This window comes from Notamacropus eugenii, chromosome 5 (assembly GCF_028372415.1).
Source record: "Notamacropus eugenii isolate mMacEug1 chromosome 5, mMacEug1.pri_v2, whole genome shotgun sequence".
NCBI classification, from domain to species: domain Eukaryota; kingdom Metazoa; phylum Chordata; class Mammalia; order Diprotodontia; family Macropodidae; genus Notamacropus; species Notamacropus eugenii.
In genome coordinates, this window is record NC_092876.1 from 76,018,931 (window position 1) to 76,043,005 (window position 24,075).

The following is a 24,075-nucleotide window of genomic DNA, read 5'->3' on the forward strand; positions in this document are numbered from 1 at the left end:
GACTACATCATGACCAGGGGTTGAGGCCTTAGATTTGAGGTCAAAGGAGGTGAGTTCAAATTCTACTTAGCAGCTGTGCAACTTTGGGTAAGTCATTTAACCTTTCTGAGGCCTCAGTTTCCTCCTCTGTAATGTGAGGGGTTGGATCACTGGGGTTCTTTCTAGCTCTAAATCTATGCTCTTATGACTTATCATGAAGCACTTAGCTATAGGACCTTGGACAAGTCCTTCTGCCCTCTCTAAGCTGATATTTTTTTGTCTAGAAAATGAAGCAATTGGCTAGACAGACATTAATGTCCTTCCCAGCTGTAGCATTCTCTTCTAAATTGTCTCCCAGAAACGACTTTCTATGTTCTAAGCTCCCTTCCTGACCTCTGTGACTCCCCTCTAAACCTCATAGCTTGTAGGGGTGGGGGGCAGGATTTATTACAGGTCCCAAGCACAGTGACCCCAAACCTAGTTCTTCCTTCTGTAAATCTGCCCTAAGTGCTAGAGGAAAGAAGATAAAGCTTGGTGCCCTCAGGAGGTTGGGAAAAAAGAAAACCCCAATCTGGTGAGTGTATGGCTGTCTGGGGGAAGGGGAGACAGGGACCGTGGCCATGGTTACATGATCCAGAGCCTGGATCTGCCTCCCCTCTGTCCAGACAAGGGGAGACATGGGGAAAATCTCTCCCCCACCCCCCACCCCGAAATACACTGTGATTCCCACTGTGATGGAGAGAGGAACCCGCTGTCTCCATGGCAACCGAGCCATCCCTGTTTTCCAGCCTGGTCCCTGCTCCTGGCTGTGAGGGGAGCTGGCAGCCCCTCCTCAACCACTGGGCTCTCCCCTCCCCTTTCCTCTTCATCTGTCTTCTCCTTCTTCTTTCTCCCCACTCCCTTCCCTCCCCCCCATCTTCTTTTTCCCCCACTGGAGTGGGGGATGGGGACAGCATAGGAGTAGTTCTTGTTCATTCAGGGTTAATTATCTCTAAACACTTTCCTTCTGTCCCTCTCTTGCTCCAGAACTACCTTGGCTCCCTATTTCTTGCTGCACCAAGTACAAACTCCTCCACCCAGCATTTAAAGCCCTCAAAAATCCATCCCCACCCCTACTTAGTCAGTTTTTTTTCCCGAATTGTTTTCCCAGGATATGCTATACAGTTCAGCCAGGAATGGTCACTTAGGAGTCTTATTCCTACCTGGCCCAGGCTGTCCCTCTGTGCTTCAACCTTTCTGTCATCTGATATTTTTAAGTTTCACCACTGGTCAGTTATAGATGCTGTGACCAAGGGAGCACACTCTTTTGAACTAGGCTCTGGGTGTAGGGGAGAGGGACAGAGGAAATGCAGACCAAGTTCCAAAATGTTTGAGGTCAGGGCCTCAAAGGCACAGAGACACAGGTGGCCTAAGGGGGAGCCCATTACAGATCAATGGGTCTGCCATCAAGCAACGACTTTCCTTCTCTTCCAATGCCCACTGTACGCTAAACACTCAAATGTGTACATATGTATATGTTTGCATATGTATGTGTATGTATATGTATATGGTGTGTATGTGTATATGTGTACATGTATATGGGTATGTATGTGTAGTATGTTTACATGCATGTATATAGGTGTGTGGATGTGTGCATGTATATGGGCTTGTGTGTATGTATGCATGTATATGTATATGGTTATGTATGTTTATGTGTGTGTGTGTGTATGTGCGGTGTGTGTGGGTATATCAGTAAGTATTCATAGCTCCTATTGGCCAGAGTGAGGCAGGGGAGTGTGTAAAGTGGTGTATTACATGCAGGGGTCACATTCTAGGAAGCCCATTAATGAGTTCCAGTGTGTCCAGAGGAGGCAACCAAGCTCATGAGGGAATCAAACACTATGCCACATAGGAGTTGATTGAAAAGGCTGGGAGGGAGGAAGGGGAGGGTTAGCCTAGAAAAGAATTAAGGTGGGACATGATGCAAGACATCTGTCTTTAAGTATTTGAAAGGCTATTAAAGGGTGAGGGGCTTAGCTTTGTTCTGCTTGGCTCTAAAGGGGGAAACAAGAAGCAAAGGGGAGTTTCAGAGAGGCAGCTTTGGGTCCAAGTCAAGCGAAAGCTTGCTAATGCTGAGAGCCATCTCCAAATAGAATCAGAGGTCTCTGGAGGGAGTGAGTTCCCATTGCCTGAGGGCTTCCAGAGGAGGGTGGATGATGAACTTGTTAAAGATATGGAGAGGATTCCCAGTCAAGTCACAGGTCCCATTCAGCTGGGAAATTTTGTGATTCAGTACCTTACTAGTAGTGAAACAGCACCAGTCACCACAAGAAACTCTAGGTGCTTGGGCAAAAGTTCAAATGATGCCTCCCTCTTGCCCCAACTGGATGAAGTCCGTGTCTTTTCCTTGGCTGGGCATCTGTTGTTTATATTTCCCTTCTAGACTGTACCATAATTAACAATGTATTCATGTTTGCTCAACCCCAATGCAATGTGTGGGGCAGCTAGGTAGCAGAGTGGATAGAGAGCTGGACTTGGAGTCAGGAAGACCTGAGTTCAAATATGGCCTCAGACACTTACCAGCTGTGTCACCCTGGGCCAGTCACTTAACCCTGTCTGCCCCAGTTTCCTCATCTGTACAATGAGTTGGAGAAGGAAATGGCAAACTACTCCACCATCTTGTCAAGAAAACCCCAAAATGGGGTCATGAAGAATCAGACACAACTCAACAACACCGATGCAATGTGTAACAAAATTATGGGGATGTATGTCTAAGTGTGTTTTATCATTAGATGACTTCACCTGTATGTAGATGTCATGTTTCTTTACATATGTGATCAGGGACACATTCATAGATGTGTCCACACTTGAGTGCAAGCATGTACGCACAAAGAATGGTGTGGTCATCCCCTTGAGCCACATAGAGGCATGCAAAGCCCTTTAAATAACTCCTAAGGTCCCACCCATCCCTGAATGTAGTTCTATGATCCCAGTGGGAGAGGGAGTTTTGCTCCTCTAGGTGGTCCCTTTACTGAATGGACCTGCTGCTATCTGATACATGGTCATGGAGACCAGTGCATTTGCAGTCAACCCCAAAGTCTCTGCAAGACAGGCTAAAACCAGTGACTTAATTCACTGGAAGGGTAGCAGAAAGGAAAGATGGATTCTGAGGCAGAGGATGGGCTTCAGAGCCTACCTCTGCCACTTTCCAGCTGTGGGACCTTGTCTCTCTGGGCCTCAGTTTGCTTCTCTGTAGAAAGAGAGGGTCAGGCTAGATGACCTCTAAATTGGTCCTATAAGCCTAAAAATGCTCTTTCCCCAGGTTCCTAAGATGATTCTAAGGAATGAGCCCTTGGTATGAGGGAGGGAAGACCTGAGTTGACTGCCATCCATGGATCTGGCAGGACTGGACAGTTTGGGTAGAGAAAGGGGGGACGTGTCTAGAGGGCCGGACTCAAGGACTCCTCCCCATCCCTAAATGTTCCTGTTCCTCCTCCCCCACCTTCTCCCTTGTTTTCCCTGCCCTTGGCCAGCAGCCAGTTTGGCTTTCCCACCGCCGCCCCCCCATCCTCCAGCCAGTCCCGGATTGTGCCGCGGAGGAGGCTCCGGGTGGCGGCAAACCCTGGGTCACCATTTAGCAGTGGCAACAATGGATTCATTAGCTTGGATTAGTCTCGGCCCTGGCTCTCTGCTCCCCGGGCAATTACTCACTCACTTCATTAACAGGAGAAGCTGTGCTGCCTCAGCAGCGAGTGAAGCAGCAGCCGGGATAGGGGGCCAGACTGAGCCCGGCCTTGGACTGACCAGTCCGTCCCACCTCAACTTCCCTCCCCTGGCCAGGACAGGGGCGCCCAGATCCCTCCCTCTGCCTCTCAGCCTCTCTGTCTTGCTCTCCGTTCCTTCTCTGCGCCTTCTCCACATGGACATCTGTCAGGATTTTCGTCTCTCCTGCCTCTGTATTTCTGTCTGTCTCTGCATTTCTGTCTCTATACCTGCTTCCATATTTCTGATTCTGTGTCTCTCTCTGATATCTCTGTATCTCTGTCTCTGGATTTCTGTAGGTTTCAACATCTCTGTCCCTATATCTCTTATCTGTTGTCCCTGTATCTCTGCATCTCCATCTCTGTTCAGCCTGTGTATCTTTTCTCCTCCCTCTCTCAAGATATTCCTGGCAGTGGCCTCATCTCTGTACTTCTGCCCTTCTTTCTGTCTGAGTTCTCTGGCACATAGGGATATTCTCCAAAGCCAGTCTCTCCTTCCCTAGTGTTCTCCATTTGAAGTCTGAAATCAGTGATTTCTGTGGTTTGGGTTTCAAATCCCATCCCCAACTCTGGTCTTGAGAATTTGGGGTGGGATCGACACTTTTCATCCATTCAAAATTCATTCATTCAACAGGCAGCTGGAGGAGGGAGGTGAGAGGCAAAATAAGCAGGAAGAGATTCATGAGTGTTGCCTTTGGGGAGCTTACTTTCTTTACTCACAAAATGATAATGCCAGGCAGGGGGAAATGATCCTGGTCAAGAGAGAAATCAGAACAATGTACCAGAGGAGTCAGAGGTGGGAGAATTGACATTTTATGTGGTGGGCTTCCTGGAGAATACAGCCCATTTAACAGATGAGGAAACTGACAGGTCAGGCTAGGAATTTTAAGAGAAAAAAATGAGGAGGATGCCCATTCCAAACATGGAGGAACAACCTATACAAAGGCACATATATTGCAGTATATAGGGATTAGCAAGTAAGCTAGTTTGACTGGAAAATAGAATATGTATAGGAAAGTAATATGCATAGCCTATAAATGTATGATAATTTTAATTATAGAGACTTGTATTTTATACTAAAAGCAATAGGGAGTCACCCAAGCTTCTTGAGCAGGAGAATAACATTTTCCAACCTATACCTTCAACATATTGATTTTCTGGCTCTGTGGAAAAGTGATTAGAGGAAGGAGAGACTTAGGCAGGGGCACCACTAAGGCTGATTAAACATCCCCAGGTTCTTCAGTAGATCCTCACACAGCATAGACTCAGGCCCTTCACTAGCCTGATTGCCCCTTCTCAGGTCCCAGAACTGAACTCCAGAAAAGGGCAGAGCACAGTATCACCTCCTAATTCCTGAAGGTTCTGCCTCTCACTGCAGCCAACCAGCCATCTACACCATTCTCCCTTCAACTTCCTCCAGTGCCTTCCTTCCCACATTTGTTTCCTCCAGCTCTGAATTTTCTGTCTTGAGACAATTTAGAATACATACAGATGGATACAAGACTAGTGGGATGACCAGGTGGTTTTTAATGGTTCAATGGGGCAGGAAGTCTCCAGTCTCATGCTTTTGAACATTGTATCAATGATCTGGATAAAGGCATAATGTGTATGTTCAAAAAAATTGCAGGTGATGCAAAGCAAAAATGGTGCTCAGGATTCAAAATTATCTTTATGGGCTGGAGCACTGGGCTGAGTTGAATGAGAAGATCAACAGGACTCAATATATGAGGTCTTTCACTTGGATACAAAAAGTCAACTTCACAGTCACATAGGGGGGACCTGGATAGGCATCAATAATCCTGAAAAATATCTGGCATTTTAGGGGACTGCAAGTGTAACATGGGGCAGCCTATTGTGGTGTGGTAGGCAAAATGTTGCTTAGACCTTAGGCTTCACTAAAAGGAATGTGGCTTCCAGGGATAGAGAGGTGATAGGCTCATTGTTCTCCAGCCACATCAGACCTCCTCCACAATGTTGTGTTCACCTTTGATAGTCACAGCTTAAGAACACTGGTAATTTGGAGAACATCCAGGGAAAGGCAAGCAGGATGAGGAGCCTTGAGTATGTGACACATGAAGACTGGTTGAAGTAACTGGAAAAGAGAAGACTGAGAGAAGACATTTTAATTCCCTAATAGATATGAGATATTGTGCTAGGTGATAACGATGCAAAGACAGTCCTTGAACTCAAAGAGTTTATATTCTATCAGATGAAATAAGAAAGGGTAGCTGGGTGGTAAAGTGGATAGAGTGCTGGGACTGCAGACAGGAAGACTCATCTTCTTGAGTTCAGTGGCAGAATTCATGCTAGATGTCCTCAAGCATTTGAAAAATGATGAGGAAAAGGGATTAGATTTGTTCCATTTCGACCCAATCACAGAATGGAAAGCAATGGGTAGATGTTGCAATGGGGAAAAGCTAGGCTTGATGTCAGGAAAGACATTCCTTAAAGGTCTTCAAGCCAAGGCTGGGCCATCAGTTGCCACAGGGATTCCTGTCATGGATGGATAGAAGGTCCTTTTGAATCTTCTAGTTTTGCAATTCTGTGGCAGAAGCCTGACCTGAGAGTTGGGGAAGCTGTGTACAAGTTCCATTGGTGGACCAGAAGCAAGATGAAAGATGAGGGATGAAACAGCAAGTCTCTGTCTCCCTTTGCTGATAATGGAACCCTTCTGTGAATTTCATATAAATGTCAACTCTTGTCCATAGGAACTCAGGATGAGTCAGAGATGGTCTGAGAAGAGCCAGAACTATAGTGGGGAACAAGTTGTTGCTAGGTGTAAGAAAAGGGATTAAGGGCCAGGGCAGTGTGAAGAAAGAACCAATGATTCTTACAGAATCACAGGATTAGAGATGGAGAACTCACTACGTCTTGGAGCAGCCCACTGACCAGGTCTCACTGCAAGAGGGGCTACATTGAACCAACAAGGTCTCCTTGCAATTTCTGCCCACTGATCTCAGTTCTAACCTCTGGGGTCCGGCAGAACAAGGCTAATCTTTTGTAGAGGAAAAGGTGCAGGTTTTGGAGTTAAGATGATCTAGGTTTACATCCTGCTTCTGACACTTAATACCATAAGCAATTCATATATTCCTTTTATGAGCCTCAGTCTCTTTATCTATCAGATGGGGTGAGTAGCAGCACCTACCTGCAATGGTTGCAGTGAAGATTAGAGATAATGCACATAAAATGCTTTGCAAATCTTAAAGCCGATGTAAATATCACTGGTTGTTCTTTCCCATGACAGTGTTTCAGATACTTAAAGACAATTATCTTGTCCTCTTAAACTTTCTTTCTATACTAAACATCGCCAATTCCTTCAGCGCGTTTTTGGTGTCTGTGTTCATGGAGTTGCTGGTCCCTTCATCATCTTAATCTCCTACACTGACCACTCCCCAACTTGTTAATGACCTTCCTAAAATTTAACGCTCAGTACTGAACACAGAAGGGGTCTGGGCAGGGTGGAGAAGCTGTGTAACTCTCACCTCCCTTTCTGGACACAGGCTAAATGTACTATATTTAGCATGTATATAATACTTAAAGGGTTGCAAAACCCTTTATAGATGTTATGTTATTTGATCCTCATAAAAACTCTCAGAGGTAGGTGCAATTCTTATCCCTTTTTACAGATGAGGAAACTGAGGCACAGAGAGGTTAAATCACTTGCTCAGGCTCTCACAGGCAGGAAGTATATGAGGAGGATTTGAACTCAAGTCTTCCTGTCTCCAAGTCTTGTGCTTGATCCACTGAGCCACCTAGCTAACTTTTTTTTTTTGATGTATCACAATGCTCCCATTAAAAATATATATATATATATATTGCTATGGAGCAGGTAGGGGCCCATTGGATAGAAAACTGGGCTTGGAATCAGGAAGACTCATCTTCGTGGCTCCAAATTTGGTTTCAGATACTTACCTAGCTGTGTGATTCTGGGCAAGTCATTTAACCCTGCTTGCTTCAGTTTCCTTTTTTCCTTATTTATTTTATAAAATGAGCTGCAGGACATGGCAATCCATTCCAGTATCTTTGCCAAGAAAACCCCAAATAAGGTCGTGAAGAGTTGGACATGATTGAAATGACACAATAACAATGCTTCCATTGTTTTTTATAAGGGAAAGGGTAGAGTTTTGACTCTGATTCAGTACAGTGGAAAAAACATTGAACCGGGAGGCATAGACCTGGGTTCAAATCCCAGTTCTGTCTTTTACTACTTGTAGGACCATGGACAAATCACTTAGCCTCTCTAGACGTCAGTTTCCTTATCTGTAAAAGGAGAGGATTGGAATAGGGATAGATGAGATCTCTTTCAGGGTATATCTCCAATCCCATGACACGGGAAAAATTGTAGGGCATGTTATTAAGAGGATAGTTTGTGAGCATTTAGATTGTGAATTCTCTGAGGGCAGAAACTGTCTTTTGCTTCTTTTTGTATCCCTCTCCCCCCCCAACTTAGCACAGTGCCAGGCATGCAGTAGGTGCTCAATAAATATTTGATTTAGAAACAGAGGTAGTGATGACAAAGAGGCAGCATGGCTTCACCAAGGACAAACTAACTTTATTTACCCTTTTTCTCAGGGTTATTAGCCTGGTCTGTGAGGGGAACACTGTAGATCTGTAGATACAGTTTGCCTAGATTTGAGCAAAGCATTAAATAAAGCTTCTTCTGGAATTCTTATGAAAGAGATAAAGAGATGGAGGCTTTGATAACCAGATGGGCTGAATGTTGAAACTTGGAGAGACATCATGAATAGGTCAATGTCAGCTCAGGAAAAGGTCTCTAATGGAATACTCCAGAAATCTAGTTTTGGCCATGTGTTGTAATTCAAGATTTATTGATGATTTGGATGAAGGAATGAATGGCAGGCAAGTTTGCAGATGACACAAAACTGGGAAGGAACACATTTGAAGACAGAGTTGAGATCCAAAAATCTCAATCCAAAAAGCTAGAAATATGGTCCAAAACTAATAAGATTTAATTCAACAAACATTTTAATTCCCTAATATATGTGAGACATTGTGCTAGGTGATAATGATGCAAAGACAGTCCTTGAACTCAAAGAGTTTATATTCTATCAGATGAAATAAGATGAAAGGGCAGCTGGGTGGTGAAGTGGATAGATTGCTGGGACTGCAGACAGGAAGACTCATCTTCATGAGTTCAAATCCCACCTCAGCCTTACTAGCTGTGTGACCCTGTACAAGTCACTTCACCCTGTTTGCCTCAGTTTCCTCATCTGTAAAATGAGCTGGAGAAGAAAATGGCAAACCACTCCAGTATCTCTACAAGAAAACCCCAAATGGGATCACAAAGAATCAGACACAACTGAAACAGCTCAAAAACAGCAAGATGAAATAAGTGAAGGTATAGCAGTCACAGACACACACAAACCCTTATCCTCTGGCTCTCAATTATAGATTTAGATTGGGAATGGACCTTGAAGGCTCCCTCATTTTATAGATGAGGAAACTGAAGCAGAGAGGGGAGAGTTATCCAAGGTCACAAATCTAGTATTTGAGGAAAGATCTGAATTCAGATTTCCTGACTCCAGTCCCAGCACTGTGCCAAATAGTTCATTTTGTACATCTTTCCCCTTTCTCACAGGGTGCTCTTTTTTTTTCTTAGGGAGGAAAATACTGGGGATTTAAACCTATGGCATTCAGATACAGAATTTGAGAGCTCTTTCATCATTGTGCTAGAAGTCCCAAGTATTGGAAGTGTTCTGCGAGGTCACACACTCAGACTTATTAAAGGGAACCACAGGCTCAGGGAGTCAGCAACTGAATACTGGCTTAAGTTTTGCAAAATTTCCTTCCCATAATCCTTAAACCAGAACTAGTCTAGGGGAAATCCAAGGATCTTCACCCAGATCCAATCTCAGACCAATAAACTAAAAAGGAATCTGAACCCAGGCACACCCACAACCTCCTCTCAGTCTCTCTGTCTCAGTTTCCTCATAGCCAGGTCACTCCCTGATCACACATTCTCTTGTCACAGACACTCAGACTATGAATCACTTCTCAAAAGCATCCCATTCCTATTCTCTGCAGGCTCTTAAAGTTTGCGTCAGAAATACCCAGGGGCTGATCTCTTAACTATACCTTCTTCACTAATTACCAGTGTCAGGAAAATGTCCTTACCATTCTTTTATTTCCCAGTGGATAATCAATAACTAAAGACAGCTGTGATCCCTCTTCTCCTCACAGCTGATACCTCTTCTAGGTCATCAGCTGCTACAGAGTAGATGATGTGAAAAAGATCTAGAGGTTCTAGTGGACTGCAAGCTTGGCAGAGTGAGCACAAAAGGCTTTGAACAAAGAAAATGCCATCCTAGGCTGCCCCAGTCTTCTGTCCTGGTCAAATTGCACCTGAAGTATTGAGCCCAGTTCTGGGCATCACCACATTTGAGAAAGCACATTGATAAACTAGTGTTTCCAGGGATGCTGGTGTCTGGGGCTCAGTGTCCTTGTGAGAAAATTAATCTCACTCTGTTCTTTGGCTCCTAAACGTGGACTGATCCCCAATCCTAGATGTAGACTTAGTGTACATACTGCACTGTGTGTGTGTGTGTGTGTGTGTGTGTGTGTAATAGGCTAGGTGAGTTTGTATTGTGCTGGGTGTGTATGTATGTGTGTGCGTTGGGTTAGATAACTTTGCATTGTGTGTATGTGTGTGTGTGTTGGGCTAGGTGAGTTTGCTTTGCTCTGGGTGTGCGCGTGTGTATTACACTGGTTGTAAAGCAGTATATAGAGAACACCTGCTGTGACTGAAGCTAGGTGTGTTATTGACTGAATTTGTGGGCACCTGTGATCATATAGGCATTTGTCTGGAACAGCAACTGTGTGACCTATATATGTGTCTGTGTATGTGTGACTGTGACTGTTATGGTGTGGATGTGGGTGTGGATGTGTGAGAACGAGCCAGTGACTTATGTAAATATGTGTGAAAGTGAGAGTGTCTGGGAGTGAGGCTGTGCTCATATCTGTCACATGTGAGTTTTGTAAGTGAAACTTTGAATTCATACGTGTGTATGTGTGTGGGACTGCCCACAGTGCTCCGTGGGTGTGTCTGTGGGGGTATGCAAGGGTGTGTCAACAACCATGGCTCCACATGAGTGTGTGGCTATCCGGAGTCTTTGAGTTCCAGTCGGTATATGTGTGTGTGTCCGTGTGTGTGGGGATGTGTAACTGACTCTGTGTGTCTGTTTATTGTTGTGGATGTGTTAGCTAATGTGGCTGCGGTTTGTATCACTCCATGACTGTGTAAGTATCTGCGACTGTAACTGTCAACCTTGCAGCTAGTCTGTGTGTACGTGTACTGTGCTAGACTGGCTCCATTTGTGAATGTGTGTGAGTGTGTGTGTGTATTGAGTTCTGCATGACTGACACAAATCGTGACTGTGTGTGTACGTGTGTACTGCCTTGGGTGTGTGTGTGTATGTGTGTGGGTGCGCTAAGTTCCGCATGTCTGAATCAAATCGTGACTCTGTGTATGTATTGTGGTGGGGGTGTGCGTGTGCGTGGACATTGTACTGGATGTGCGTGTGTGTACTGAGTGGGATGTGTGTGCACCAATGTGTGTGTGTGTGTGTGTGTGTGTGTGTGTGTGTGGCGCGGCACGTGTTTGCACCCCGAGGCAGGGGCTGGGCTGAGCATGGTGGGACCAGGGTTGCGTCGCCGAGTCGGGGGTAGGGAGAGAAGCTGGGGGCGGGGGGAGAAGCTTGGCGAGGTCCCTGGGAAAGGTCTCCCCGCGCCATCTTAACGGGGAGTGAAGAAGCAGCTGTGGTCGGGCTGGAGGCGGCCCCGCCGCAGACGTCTTCATCCGTGCGCTCGGATCTTTTGGGGCAGCGCGGCGGCGGCGCTGGCTGCGATCACTCAGCCCTGCCTGGGCCTCCTCGTCTCAAGTGCTCCCATTACTGCTCTAATGCTGCCTATTAAGACCGCGCGGCTGCGCAGCGAGCGGGGCGGCGCGGGCTCCTCCGGGGCGGGCAGCCCCAGCGCACCGCACACACCGCACACACCGCACACACCGCACACCGCCGGCTGACGGACGATCCAGGGCCGCGGCGATGGACTGAAGGAAAAGAAAACGCGTAAATGGAGAGCCAACCTAGTGGAGAGGGCAGAGCCCAACTGCATCTGGCGCTGTCCTCTGTGCTCCAGTCAGCACCATTCAGAGGGAGGGCGAGGGGGAACCCCAGGCTGCTCCAGACCGGTCTATAGCTGGGGCTTCCCCTGTCCTGGCGCTGCTCACTACCTGGTGACGGCTTGAGGGGGTGGAGCCCAAACTAGAGAATTCGGAGCCCAGGGACCCCTTGGGAAGTGGGGGAAAATCCCCATATTGGAAAAGGAGGCGCCCAAGCTCTCCCACGGTGCCTGGGACTGGTGGAGAAGCAGCTTGATGTGGTGCATGCAACCTGAGATTGCTCTTCCTCTGACTCGAAGTGTGACCCTGGGCAAGTGCCTTCCCATCCTGGTACCTGCCTTGGTTTCTCCATCTGTAAAATGAGACAGTTGAAGTAGATGACCTCTAAAAAACCCCTCCTAGTTCTGACATGCTCCATTCTAAGGTCCCTCCCAGCACTGATCTCTGTTTTAAAGGGTCTTTCACCTTTGATGTTCTCTATTCCAAGGCCCCTTCCAGCTCTGGCTCTATATTCTATGGCCTCTTTCAGTTCTGGTGTTCTATTTTCCTAAAATTGTTGTCATAAAAGATGTTTTTAAATACAAAAATTATTGCACTACTTTGAGCCTAAGGGTAATCCTGTAAGCGAATTCCGGGGTGGGGCGGGGTGCATTGTGGTTCTGGATTACTGCTTCTGAGCTCTGAGAACTGCTAGCATGAGGGATCTGGGCCAAGGCCACATCCCTTTCCTCTTGTAATGCTCTCTCTTCCTCCATTTCTGAAAAAGACTCATCCTTCCAGTCCCAACTCGTCATTCAGCCAGTCCACAACAAATATTTACTGCATTCATACTGTCCTCTCCTCTAGGATAGACCTTTCCTGGTCCCTACCTATCAGGACCTCATTTAAACTGCAGTGTCAATAGGAAGATGAGTATAAATCCTATCCACCTGAGAGGATGCTACTTTTCTTCCCTCAGTTGCTATCCCTTGAGTAAAGACGTGGAAAAATCTCACAGTTGTATCCTCTGACTATTTGGTGGAAGCAAATTCTTACCACTGGACATCACATCTAGCACATTACATCTGGTCCCCCTTCTGCTTCCTCTCTGCTATCCACAGACACATGAAGAGCTCTTATCTGAGTTCTTGCTCACATGGGATCCCCAAGACAAGATACTATTTCCCTTGTGCCAGTCCCAAAGGAGACACACAAACTCATATAATAGCTCTGCTGAAGGAGGGCTACAGACATTGCAAGGAGGGGGATTCCCCAAAGCACATTATGCATGAGAAGTCTAGCATCAAAATTACGAGGTTCCTGCTCCACAAAATCCCTTCCAGTAAGGTTGAAAAAGGCAGCCAGATCAGATCACCAGGTATCAGAGGGGCTTGTGACGCTGGTTCTTATGGACTCTGGCGAACAGCTGATCAGCATGTTCAGCTGTACCAACCCACACATGTTCCTTTTCACCTCTGCAGCTCAACTGCATTGCCTGCCCCTATAGTGCTAACCCAGAGTAACTCAGAATGGTCAAGACAGGTCAGTGGCATTTCTGGCCTTCTGCTGCCAGCCAGCTCATTTAAGCAGAAGAGGTAATACGGTCACCATTGGTAGTTTTGGAAAAGCAAAGTGAGCACTTGCCAGTAGAAAGGGGTGAAACCAGTGCAGAAGAAGAACTAAATAGAGATGCTGAGAGAGACAATGTCAGGTCTCTGGTTATCTCCCCTTTTGTGTGTATGTGTGTGTGTGTTTATGCTCTGCTGATGGGCTGATGGAGATGGGGAGGTAGCTAGGAGACTGGATGATTCCCAGGCATCTCAGCCTGTCTCAGGTGTCTGTTATGGAGCTGACATGCTGCAGGGGAGGAAAAGTCACTGAAGAGAACATGCCTTCACCCTCAGCAGAAAGCTGCTAAGGTCACTCCACTTCTCATTGTCAAGGCATTCCTGGTACAGGGTAAGAGGAGGACACTGACTCACTCCCACTCTGGGAGGCAGTGAAGTAGAGTGGAAAGAATATTAGACTTGAAAGAAGATGACAGCGTCATCTTGGCTCCCCTTCTTACTAGTTGTGTGATCCTGCGCCCATCTTTTAATTTTCCACTTAGTCAATTTTTCTCATCTGGAAAACGGGGATAACATTTGTATTATCTGTCTCATAGCATTGTTATATGAAAAGTACTTTCTAAACCTTAAAACACTACAGAAATAGGAATTATTATTCTTGTTACTGATTTTATATTTAACTTCTGGTTACTCTGAGTAGCTGCTGGTGAGTAAAAGGATTTGTTCTGGACGGCTCAGTGGCATAGCGGATAGAACACCAGGCCTGGAAGACCTGAGTTCAAATCTGGCCTCAGACACTTACTAGCTGTGTGACCCTGAGCAAGTCATCTGATTGCCTCAGTTTCTTCATCTGTAAAATGAGCTGGAGAAGGAAACGGCAAACCAGTCGAATATCCTTCCCCAATAAAACACAAATGGGGTCACAAAGAGTGCACACAAATGAACGACAAGAAAAAGGTTTTTTTCATTTGCCTTCCTATGACTTTATCCAGAAATCAATCTTCTTTTAGCTTATTACAGTAAATAAAACATTGAATTTGGAGTCAGAGGATCTGGGTTCGAATGCCACTTCTACTACTCACTATAGCCTTGAGGAAGTCCCTTTGCCTCTCTGGGCCTCAGTTTCTTAATCTGCAAAGTAGACTAGATGATCTTAAGTTCCAAGTCCTATATTATGAATATAGGTGTATAGAATACATAAGTTCAAAGCTGTTTCTCATTTAGGCTTTTCAGTCCTCCAGTATGAATAAGATCCTAGACTCTCCACCCGTTAAGTCACAGTATTAGGAAGGTGAAAGTAATGGGGAAAAGAGTATTATTTTCCCTCAAACACAAACCTCAAGAAAGGTAGGCATGAGGATCACCTTCTTAGGCCAGCAACTTATGAGGTGTCTGGTACAGGACCACATCTATATCCAGCTCCAGTCCTCTGGTCTGACCCTCTCCTCTGGGCCGGGGGAAAGGTCATCTCCAAAGGGTCTACTTATAAAAAAGCCTATGAAAGAGTCTGGGCAGCTAGGTGGTGCAGTGAATAGAGTGCCAGCACTGGAAGCAGCAAAACTCATCTTCCCAAGTTCAAATCCAGCCTTAGATGCTATCTGTGTGACCCCTGTGCTAATCTTTTAATCCTGTTTGCCTCAGTTTCCTCATCTGTAAAATAAGCTAGAGAAGGTAATGGTACACCACTCCAGTATCTCTGCCAAGAAAATCCTAAACAGGGTCATGAAGAGTCGGACATGGCTGAAAAACGACTAAACAATATGAAAGAGTCTGGAACTAGAGTCTGGAGACCTACGTTCAAATCTCAGGTTTGCTATTTATAAGCTGTGTAATATTGCCCAAATCACTTGCCTTCTCTAGTCCCAGATTTCCACATCTGTAAAATATGAAGTTGGCCTTAATAATTTCTAGGATCTCTTCCAATTTTAAATACTATGATTTTCCTTGTTGTATTCCATGATAGATTTACACAGCTGGCACCATCTTTTCAAGGTCCCATCCTAAGGGTCTAAGTTACCAAGTAAGGGAAAAGAAGCTAGAAAGTTAGTTCAATTAAGATGCCTCAACCTACCCTGCCCTCTTCCTTTACTTCTTCTGAGGAAATCAGCTAAATGGGTCACATAACTAGTATGTATCTAAGGTTAGATTTGAACTCAGGTCCTTCTAACTCCAGGACTGGTGCTCTATCCACTATACCACCTAGCCACCCTACCCTTACTTCTTATATATAGAAGTATAGCCTTTGTCCTTACCAGTTCATCCAGTAGAGCACCTGGCGCCCAAGAAGAATTTCCCATTCATTGAATGAAGAATCATCCTGGGCCCTCTTCTCTCCTCTCTTTGTATTTTTCACTTGGCTCACATCAGCTCCCATGGATTCAATTATCATTTTTATACTGATAATCCTCAAGTCGACTTATCAAGCCCTAGCATTTCTTCTGACCTCTAGACCCACATTGCCAGCTGCCTATTAGATGCCCCATAGACATCTTAATTTCAAAATATCCAAAATGGAACTCATTATCTTTCCTCCCCAAACCCTATTCCTAACTTCCCTCTTACCACCATCTTCCCAGGCACCCAGACTTACAACCTGGGTGTGATCCTGGACCTTTCACACTCTCTTACTCTTCCCTCTCCCCCCATATCTCTCAGTTATATCCCCTTCTCTCCTCTAACACTGCCACCACCCCAGTGCAAGTCCTCATTGGACTCTTCCTGGACTGCGGCTGAATACTCTGCCTACCACAAAGTCTCTCTCCAATCTAATCCATTCCTCCACTCAAAGTGATCCTCCTAAAGCACAAGTTGACCATGTCACTCCCCTTCTCAATAAACTCCAGTGGCTCCCTATTGCCTCCAGGATCAAATACAAAATCCTTTGTGTGATATTTAAAGTCTTTCATAATATGTTCCCTCACCAAAAAAAACTTTCCCAGTCTTCTTACATTTTATTTACCTCCACTCCTCTTCCCCCCCCCCAATATAACTTTCTATCCACCAATACTGGCCTCCTAGCTGTTCATTGAAAAAGACCGTCCTGGGGGCAGAGTCAAGATGGTGGAGTAGAAAGACTCATATACTCTAGCACTTCCCCCACAGCCCACAAAATGCCTGTAAAAAATGACTCTCAACAAATTATAGAGCAGCAGAAGCCACAGAACAACAGAGTGAAAGAGGTTTCCAGCCAAAGGTAACCTGGAAGGCCAACAGGAAAGGTCTATCTCACAGGATGCTGAGCGGAAGGGAGTTCAACCCTGGCTGCAAGGCACTGGGAGGAACAGGACCTGAACAGACCTCCGGGGCATAATTCCCAGAAGGGAGGGTCCCAGATCCCTCAAACCACAAGCAACAAAGAAAGCTCCAAAGGTCAATGTGGGAGGGTTTTCCCAGCTGGGTGAGAGGGGAATGGGGTCCCCCCATCACTGGCCCCAGGCAGTGACAGAGGCAGCAGCAGCAGCAGGTGGCAAGTGGCTACAATGGCCACAGAAGTAGCCTGGGTCCATCGTCCAGGCAGCTCAGCTTAAAGCCTCTGGAGGAATTGAGCAGCTGATCTGAACCTCAGCCCTCAGTGGCAGCCCTGCCCCCACCCAAAGCCCCTGGGGGAATTGAGCAGCTGATCTGAATCTCAGCCTTGAGCACAGTACTAGAGGTAGAAGGAGCACCAGAACCCTCCTCTTGACAAAGGATTCAGAAGACAAGTAACTGGCTGGGAAAATGCCCCCAAACAGGGGAAAAAAACAAGACCATGGAAGCTTACTTTCTTGGTGAACAGGTGTCTCCTTCCATCCTTTCAGATGAGGAAGAACAAGGCATACTGTCAGAGGAAGTCAAGGCTTTTGCCTCCAGTACCTCCAAAATGAATATGAAATGGGCCCAGGTCATAGAAGAGCTTGAAAAGTGAGTCAGCAGCTTGCTAAAGGAGAAAAAAAAATGCTGAGAAAAAAACACCTTTAAAAACAGGCTAGCTCAATTGGAAAAAGACAGCCAAAAAGCTAATGAGGAGAAGGCTTTAAAAAGCAGAATTAGCCAAATGGAAAAGAAGGTTCAAAAACTCACTGAACAAAATAGTTCTTTAAAAGAGAGTGTGGAGTTCAGGGAAGCTAATGACTATGAGATAAACCAAGAAGTTAGAAAACAAAACCAAAAGATTGAAAAAATAGAAGATAATGTGAAACATCTCATTGGAAAAACAACTGACCTGGAAAATAGATCCAGGAGAGACAATTTAAAAATTATGGGACTACCTGAAAGCCATGATCAAAAAAAGAGCCTAGATATTATCAATTATCAAAGAAAACTGCCCTGATATTCTAGAACCAGAGGGCAAAATAAATATTGAAAGAATCCACTGATCACCTCCTGAAAGAGACCTGAAAAGAGAAACTCCTAGGAATATTATAGCCAAATTTCAGAGTTTCCAGGTCAAGGAGAAAATATTGCAAGCAGCTAGAAAGAAACAATTCGAGTATTGTGGAAATACAATCAGGATAACACAGTATCTGGCAGCTTCTACATTAAGGGATCAAAGGGCTTGGAATAGGATATTCCAGAAATCAAAGGACCTGGGATTAAAACCAAGAATCACCTACCCAGCAAAACTGAGTATAATACTTCAAAGGAATAAATGGTCATTCAATGATATAGAGGACTTTCAAGAACTCATGATGAAAAGACCAGAACTGAATAGAAAATTTGACTTTCAAACACAAGAATCAAGAGAAACATGAAAAGGTATACAGGAAAGAGAAACCATAAAGGACTTTCTAAAGCAGAACTGTTTACATTCCTACATGAAAAGATAATATTTGTAACACTTGAGACTTTTCTCAGTATTTGGGTAGGTGAAGGGATTATACACACACACACACACACACACACACACACACACACACATAGACAAAGAGTACAGGTTGAGTTGAATCAGAAGAGATGATATCCATAAAAAAATTAAATTAAATTAAGGGGTGAGAGAGGAAAATACTGGGAGGAGAAAGGGAGAAATGGAATGGGGCAGACTATCACTCATGAAAGAGATAAGAAAAATTTTGTTCAATGGAGGAGAAAAGGGAGGAGGGGAGAGGGGAAAAGTAAAGCTTACTCTTTTCACATATGGCTTAAGGAGGGAATAACATGCTCACTAAATTTGGTATGAAAATCTATCTTACACTACAGGAAAGTAGGAGAGAAGGGGACAAGTGGGGTGAGGGGGATGATAGAAGGAAGGGCAAATGGGAGAAGGGAGTAACTAGAAGTAAACACTTTTGGAAAGGAACAAGGTCAAATGAGAGAATAGAAAAAAAGGGGGAGGACAGGATAGGATGGAGGGCAATATAGTTAGTCTCACATAACAAGACTATTATGAAACTCTTTTGCAAAATGATACATATATAGCCTGTATTGAATTGCCTGTCTTCTCAGTGGGGATGAGTAGGGAGGGAAGGAGGGAGAGAAGTTGGAATTCAAAGCATTGGAAATGAATGTTGAGAAATATTATTGCAAATAACTGGGAAATAAGAAATACAGGTAATGGGGTATAGAAATCTATCTTGCCCTACAAGAAAAGAGAGAAGATGGGGATAAGGTAAGGGTGGGATGTGATAGAAGGGAGGGTACATTGAGGGAAGGGGTAATCAGAATGTAAGGTATTATGGGATGGGGAGGGGAAAGATGGGGAGAAAAATTGGAACTCAAAATTTTGTGGAAATGAATGTTGAAATCTGAAAATAAACAAATAAATTAAGAAAAAAACAGAAAAGGTTCCTTCTTATCCTCAATCCAGGCATTGTCACTGTCTGTCCTCCCATACCTCCTTCCTTATCTTCACCTCCTGGCTCCCTTCAAGTCCCAGCTAAAATCCCACTTTCTACAAGAAGCCTTTTGTGATCCTTCTTAATTCTAGTGCCTCCCCTCTTAAATTTCTAATTTATCCTGTCTATATCTTGTTTGTACATAATTGTTTTCATGTTGTCTCCTGAATTAGTCCCCCCCACACTCTCATGTAAGATTGAGGGCCAGCACTGTCTTTCACTTTTCTTTGTAACCCCAATGCTTAGCGTAATGCCTGACATTATGCATAATATATTCTTATTGAATGAATGAATGAATGAATGGAAAATTGAATGATTAAATTACTCATTGAATGAATGATTGAAAGAATGAATATATTTTTAAAAGAATGAATTTATTAAATGAATAGATTGAATGAGTGATTAAACAAATGTGTGAGTGATTAAATGAATGAAAGGCTGAATGAATGAATGAGTACATTAATGAATGAATGGTTCCATGAAGCCATAAATAGGGTATTGTTAGTTAAATATTCCTAGTGTGTGTATGCAGTGGACAACTGAGTTGTAAGCTCTGGAAAAAAGGACATTGTAATTCATGTGCACAGGACCATAGACGACACCTGAGATGTTCTGTAGCCCAAGTCCTTCATTATAAAGCAACACTTTCATCCCAGTGCCTGAAATTTTTACCATTAGTGAATATTTCCTTTGAGTTTGGAAGTTTTTTAGGCTTTCAGAATGCATGGTTAAAATGAAATACTCTAGAAACTTGGATTATCCATGCAAGAAAAGACCTTGGTCATCTTCTAACTTAAACAATTCATTTTATCGCTGGGGAAACTGAGTCCCAACTAAGAAGAATTACTACCCTGGGTTAGAGAATGAATTAGTGATGGAGCTGGGACTAGATTCCCCCACACCATACCTGGGAGAGGGGAACAATTAAGTGAGCCAGACAGAGCAAGGCTTTGTAGGAAAGGAACAGGGTGAACCCTGGAAAGGGAAAGAGAGTGAGAGCCAGAAAGTTGGAAAAGAGGATGGGAAGGGGCCGAACATAAGACTTGTCAAGAAACAGTCCCATGAACAACAAACTCCTGCAATGTGGTCTCTGGCCAATTCCTAATGTTGGCTCTCATGTAAGATTACACTAGATCATGAATGTCCCCCTCCCCTCAAGTTGACAGGCCATTCGTTGACTGCTGAAAACTAAGGATGAACCCCCAACTAAAGGGTTCTGGGTGAGTGGTAGGCTGTCCAGATGAGGTAGGTGCCCTCCAGGACTAGGAGGCTGGAGGCAGCTCTGGAGCCCTAAATAGAACATGAAATATCAGCTCCCAACTCAGGGCTGCCAGCTGCCTCAAGCACGGAGCAGAGAAATTCCCCCTTTTTGCAGATTGGATCAGTCACTCCCAGAATTGATGGCAACAGCTTCATCAAGAAGATATAATGTTTTAATTATGTTGTGACATGGCCTGACACGGGGGTGGTGTGTGATGGATTTTTGCATGTCACCCGGGGGCCCTGACACATGGTAGGGGGGTGAAGTGGGGAATGATTCTCATAACGTACCTTCTAGGAGACAGGATCCCTTCCCCCACTGAGGGCAGCAGAGGAACAGTGGGATCTGGAGCATTGGGCTTAGGGGCTGGAGTGGGGGGGGGGCTGGACACAGCAGGCAGGTGGGGGAACCTGGCCTCTTGGGAATAGTGGGTTGGGAAGCCACCAGGAGGCCCTGGTCTGGGGGTGGGGGGAACAGTTCTTCTTTTGTCTCTTCATGTTCTCTGATTCTTTTAAGAGGAACACGAACAAAGCAGATCACATCTGGAGCAGGGCTTTTTAAATTTTGCAGGGCATGAACCCCTTTGGAAATCTGGTAAAGCCTCTGGACCCCTTCTAAGAATAAAGTTTTCAAGTGCATAAAATAAAATACATAAGGACATAAAGGAAAACAAGTATATTGAAATACAGTTATCCAAAGATTTTTTGAAAACCAAGTTCATGGACCTCATGGACCTGAATAAATAAGGAATCAACCAGGATGGGGACCACAACATACAAAATAACTGAGGGTATTTAGCCTCTAGAAGAGATGACTTAGGGGGAAATATGGGATTTACTTCAAGAAATGGCCTCACAGGACACCTAGTCCTTCACCCTTCATTTTTCAGATGAGGAAATGGACTTCCAGAGAAGGCATGAGGCTTGTCCAGGGTCACAGGGTAATTAATAGGTGGGAAAGCTGGGGCCAGAAGCAGACCCTTTGTTTATAAAGCTAGTATTTTGCCTATAAATCTCCTAGCTGAGCTATTGGTATCTTCACTCTCACCCTCTGCCCCTAGGATGAAAAGATCTCCCCCTGCTCACCTTTCTGCAGTCCCTTGGTCTGAATCTCCTCATCTTCACACATACACTGGCCCCAATATCAGAATAATTGATATACAGATCTCCCCCAATCCCCCACCCCATAAAGCTCTTGAGAACATTCAGGGTCCACATCAAAGCTTTGTACCCCAAAATGAGGTCACTTGATAGTCTTTTGTTGAATTAAATCTATTTATTTGAAGAGTTACCATGGGGTAGAGGGGTTATACTTGTTCTGCTTGGCCCAAGAGGGCAAAACCAGGGGGAATAGGGGTAAGTGAAGTGAGGATATAGATTTCAGCTTAATATAAGGAAGACCCTCCTAATAACTGGAGTCATCCAAACACAGAACTGGGTGACTTGTAGGCAGTGAGTTTTCTGTCATTTAAGGTGTCCAAGCAAAGGACCATTAACAGACTCTAGAAGGGGATCTTAAACCAAGAGGTAAGTTGTACTAAATGCCTTCTAAGAGGACCCTTTCACCTCTGTTGTCACAGGATTCTATGTGTGCACACATGTGATCATGTGTCCTTCTCTGGACTTGTATCCTGATATATGAGTGTGTATCCATCATTCCACATGCATATAGAGTCCATGACCTGAGTGGGCTCATTTCTCTGGAAAGACTCTAGACTAGCCAAAGTAGTTCATCTTTGCTTTTCACTGAGAAGGAGGGGGGAATGAGGCTGGATGGCTTCTAACAGACTGTCCACCCATTGTCTGTTTCCACACAGGCAGAGGCTGGGCCAGTGTGGTCTGAGGAGAGAAGGGATGGATGGCTTCCATGAGGTTGAGACTAAGTTCTAGTTCAGTCTGATTTTCATTCTCCTTTCACTCTACATCCCAACCCAATTGTTCCTGAGGCATCCTGTCTCCTAGTTCAATTCCCATTTATAGTGTCTGGACCTGGGTTCCTCCCAGATGGCTTTAGTCAAAGAAAAGATCATAGGAAATGGAGGTGGAGAGTGAGGAAAAGGGAAAGGGACAAAGATCAGGAGTAGAGTATCCTTTGAGAGGCACAGGGAGAAAGGGATGACCCATCCTCTCCAAATCTGAGGCTGAATCCTGGACCTGGACTGGGGCTCTCTCCAACATCTTAGAACTGGAAGATGTTTAAGCAATCCAAGTCCAACACCTAGGCATTAAGCCAGTTTAACCCCACAATGAACGATCCCCTCAACCACTGGACCAACACCAGGATCCTCTCTGGAGAGGCTCCCATTCTCCTAACTGTCCTTTGTTGATCAGTTTCGCTGTCAACTAGTCTGTTCACAAGACTGTCAATCAGAGCATCCATCAGTCTGTCATTAGTCAGTTTATCTGTTAGTCTATCTATTCACAGGTTGGGCAGCCCCTGCATCAGCCTGTCAGTCAGCCTCCCTGTCCATAGGTCAGCCCATCAATCAGGCCATCTGCCTGTCAGTCTGTCAGACTGCTTTCACTTTCACCACTCAGCCTGTCATTCACAAACCATCAGTCTGTTGTCAGTCAGTCCCTCCATCAACCTGTCTGTCCATCAGGAGTCTCACCTGCTGCTGATTATACTGGGGATGTGGCCCAGCCTGGATACCTTTGCCTGTGCTATGCCTTCCGGATTTAGACAGTGATTTGCATATAATTTACACAGAAAGCTGCACTGTGAAAAATATAATCACTTTTTTAATATTCCCCATTCTGATTTGGATGTGAGAAGCCCTTGTAATGAATTGCTCTGCTAATGAAGATGAACTTGAATGAGGATGGAGATGGAGGGTCATTAAATCCTAGGCGGAGTTGCTGCTGTTAACCTCAGAAATGGATACTCTTCTCCCCCATGGCCTGAACTAACCATAAATTCCTAGGAAATTTACTGTTTCCCCAGCCAAGCCTCCCAAGGGCATTCCCTGGTTGGAATGGTAGGGGAGAACCTGAAGAGCAGGAAGTGAGATAGCTTAGGGTCAGGTCAGTCGAAGGGCTCTACTCCCTCCCCCCAGCCAGGCAGGGTACTAGGAACTGCAGGGGTCATCTTGAATGGGAGGCTGGTCCCAAAGCCCAATACTAAATATTCCCAAACTCAATTCAGGGTTGGAAAGAGAGAGTGAGGAGGGGGAAAGTGTGGAGGAGAAAGGAGAGGGAATCCTGCACTCCTAAGTGTGCCAGTAAGGAAAAACTAATGGAAAGGCTTCAGGAATCGAGGTTGGGAACACATAGAAACTTATGGACAATAGACTGAGACACTCATAGGGCTGGAGAGGAGGGAGAAGCAAAGACTGCAGTTGATCTGACTGGGCTTAGATCAGGCTAATTATGTATTTTGTATGGCTCCTTTGCATGTGCATACATATAGATGTTGTTCAGTCATTTTTCATTCATGTCCATCTCTCTTCGTGACCCCATTTGGGGTTTTCCTTAGCAAAGATACTGGAATGGTTTGTCATTTCCTTCTCTACCTCATTTTACAGATGAGGAAACTGAGGCAGACAGAGTCAAGTGACTTGCCCAGGGTCACACAGCTAGTAAGTGTCTGATGCTAGATT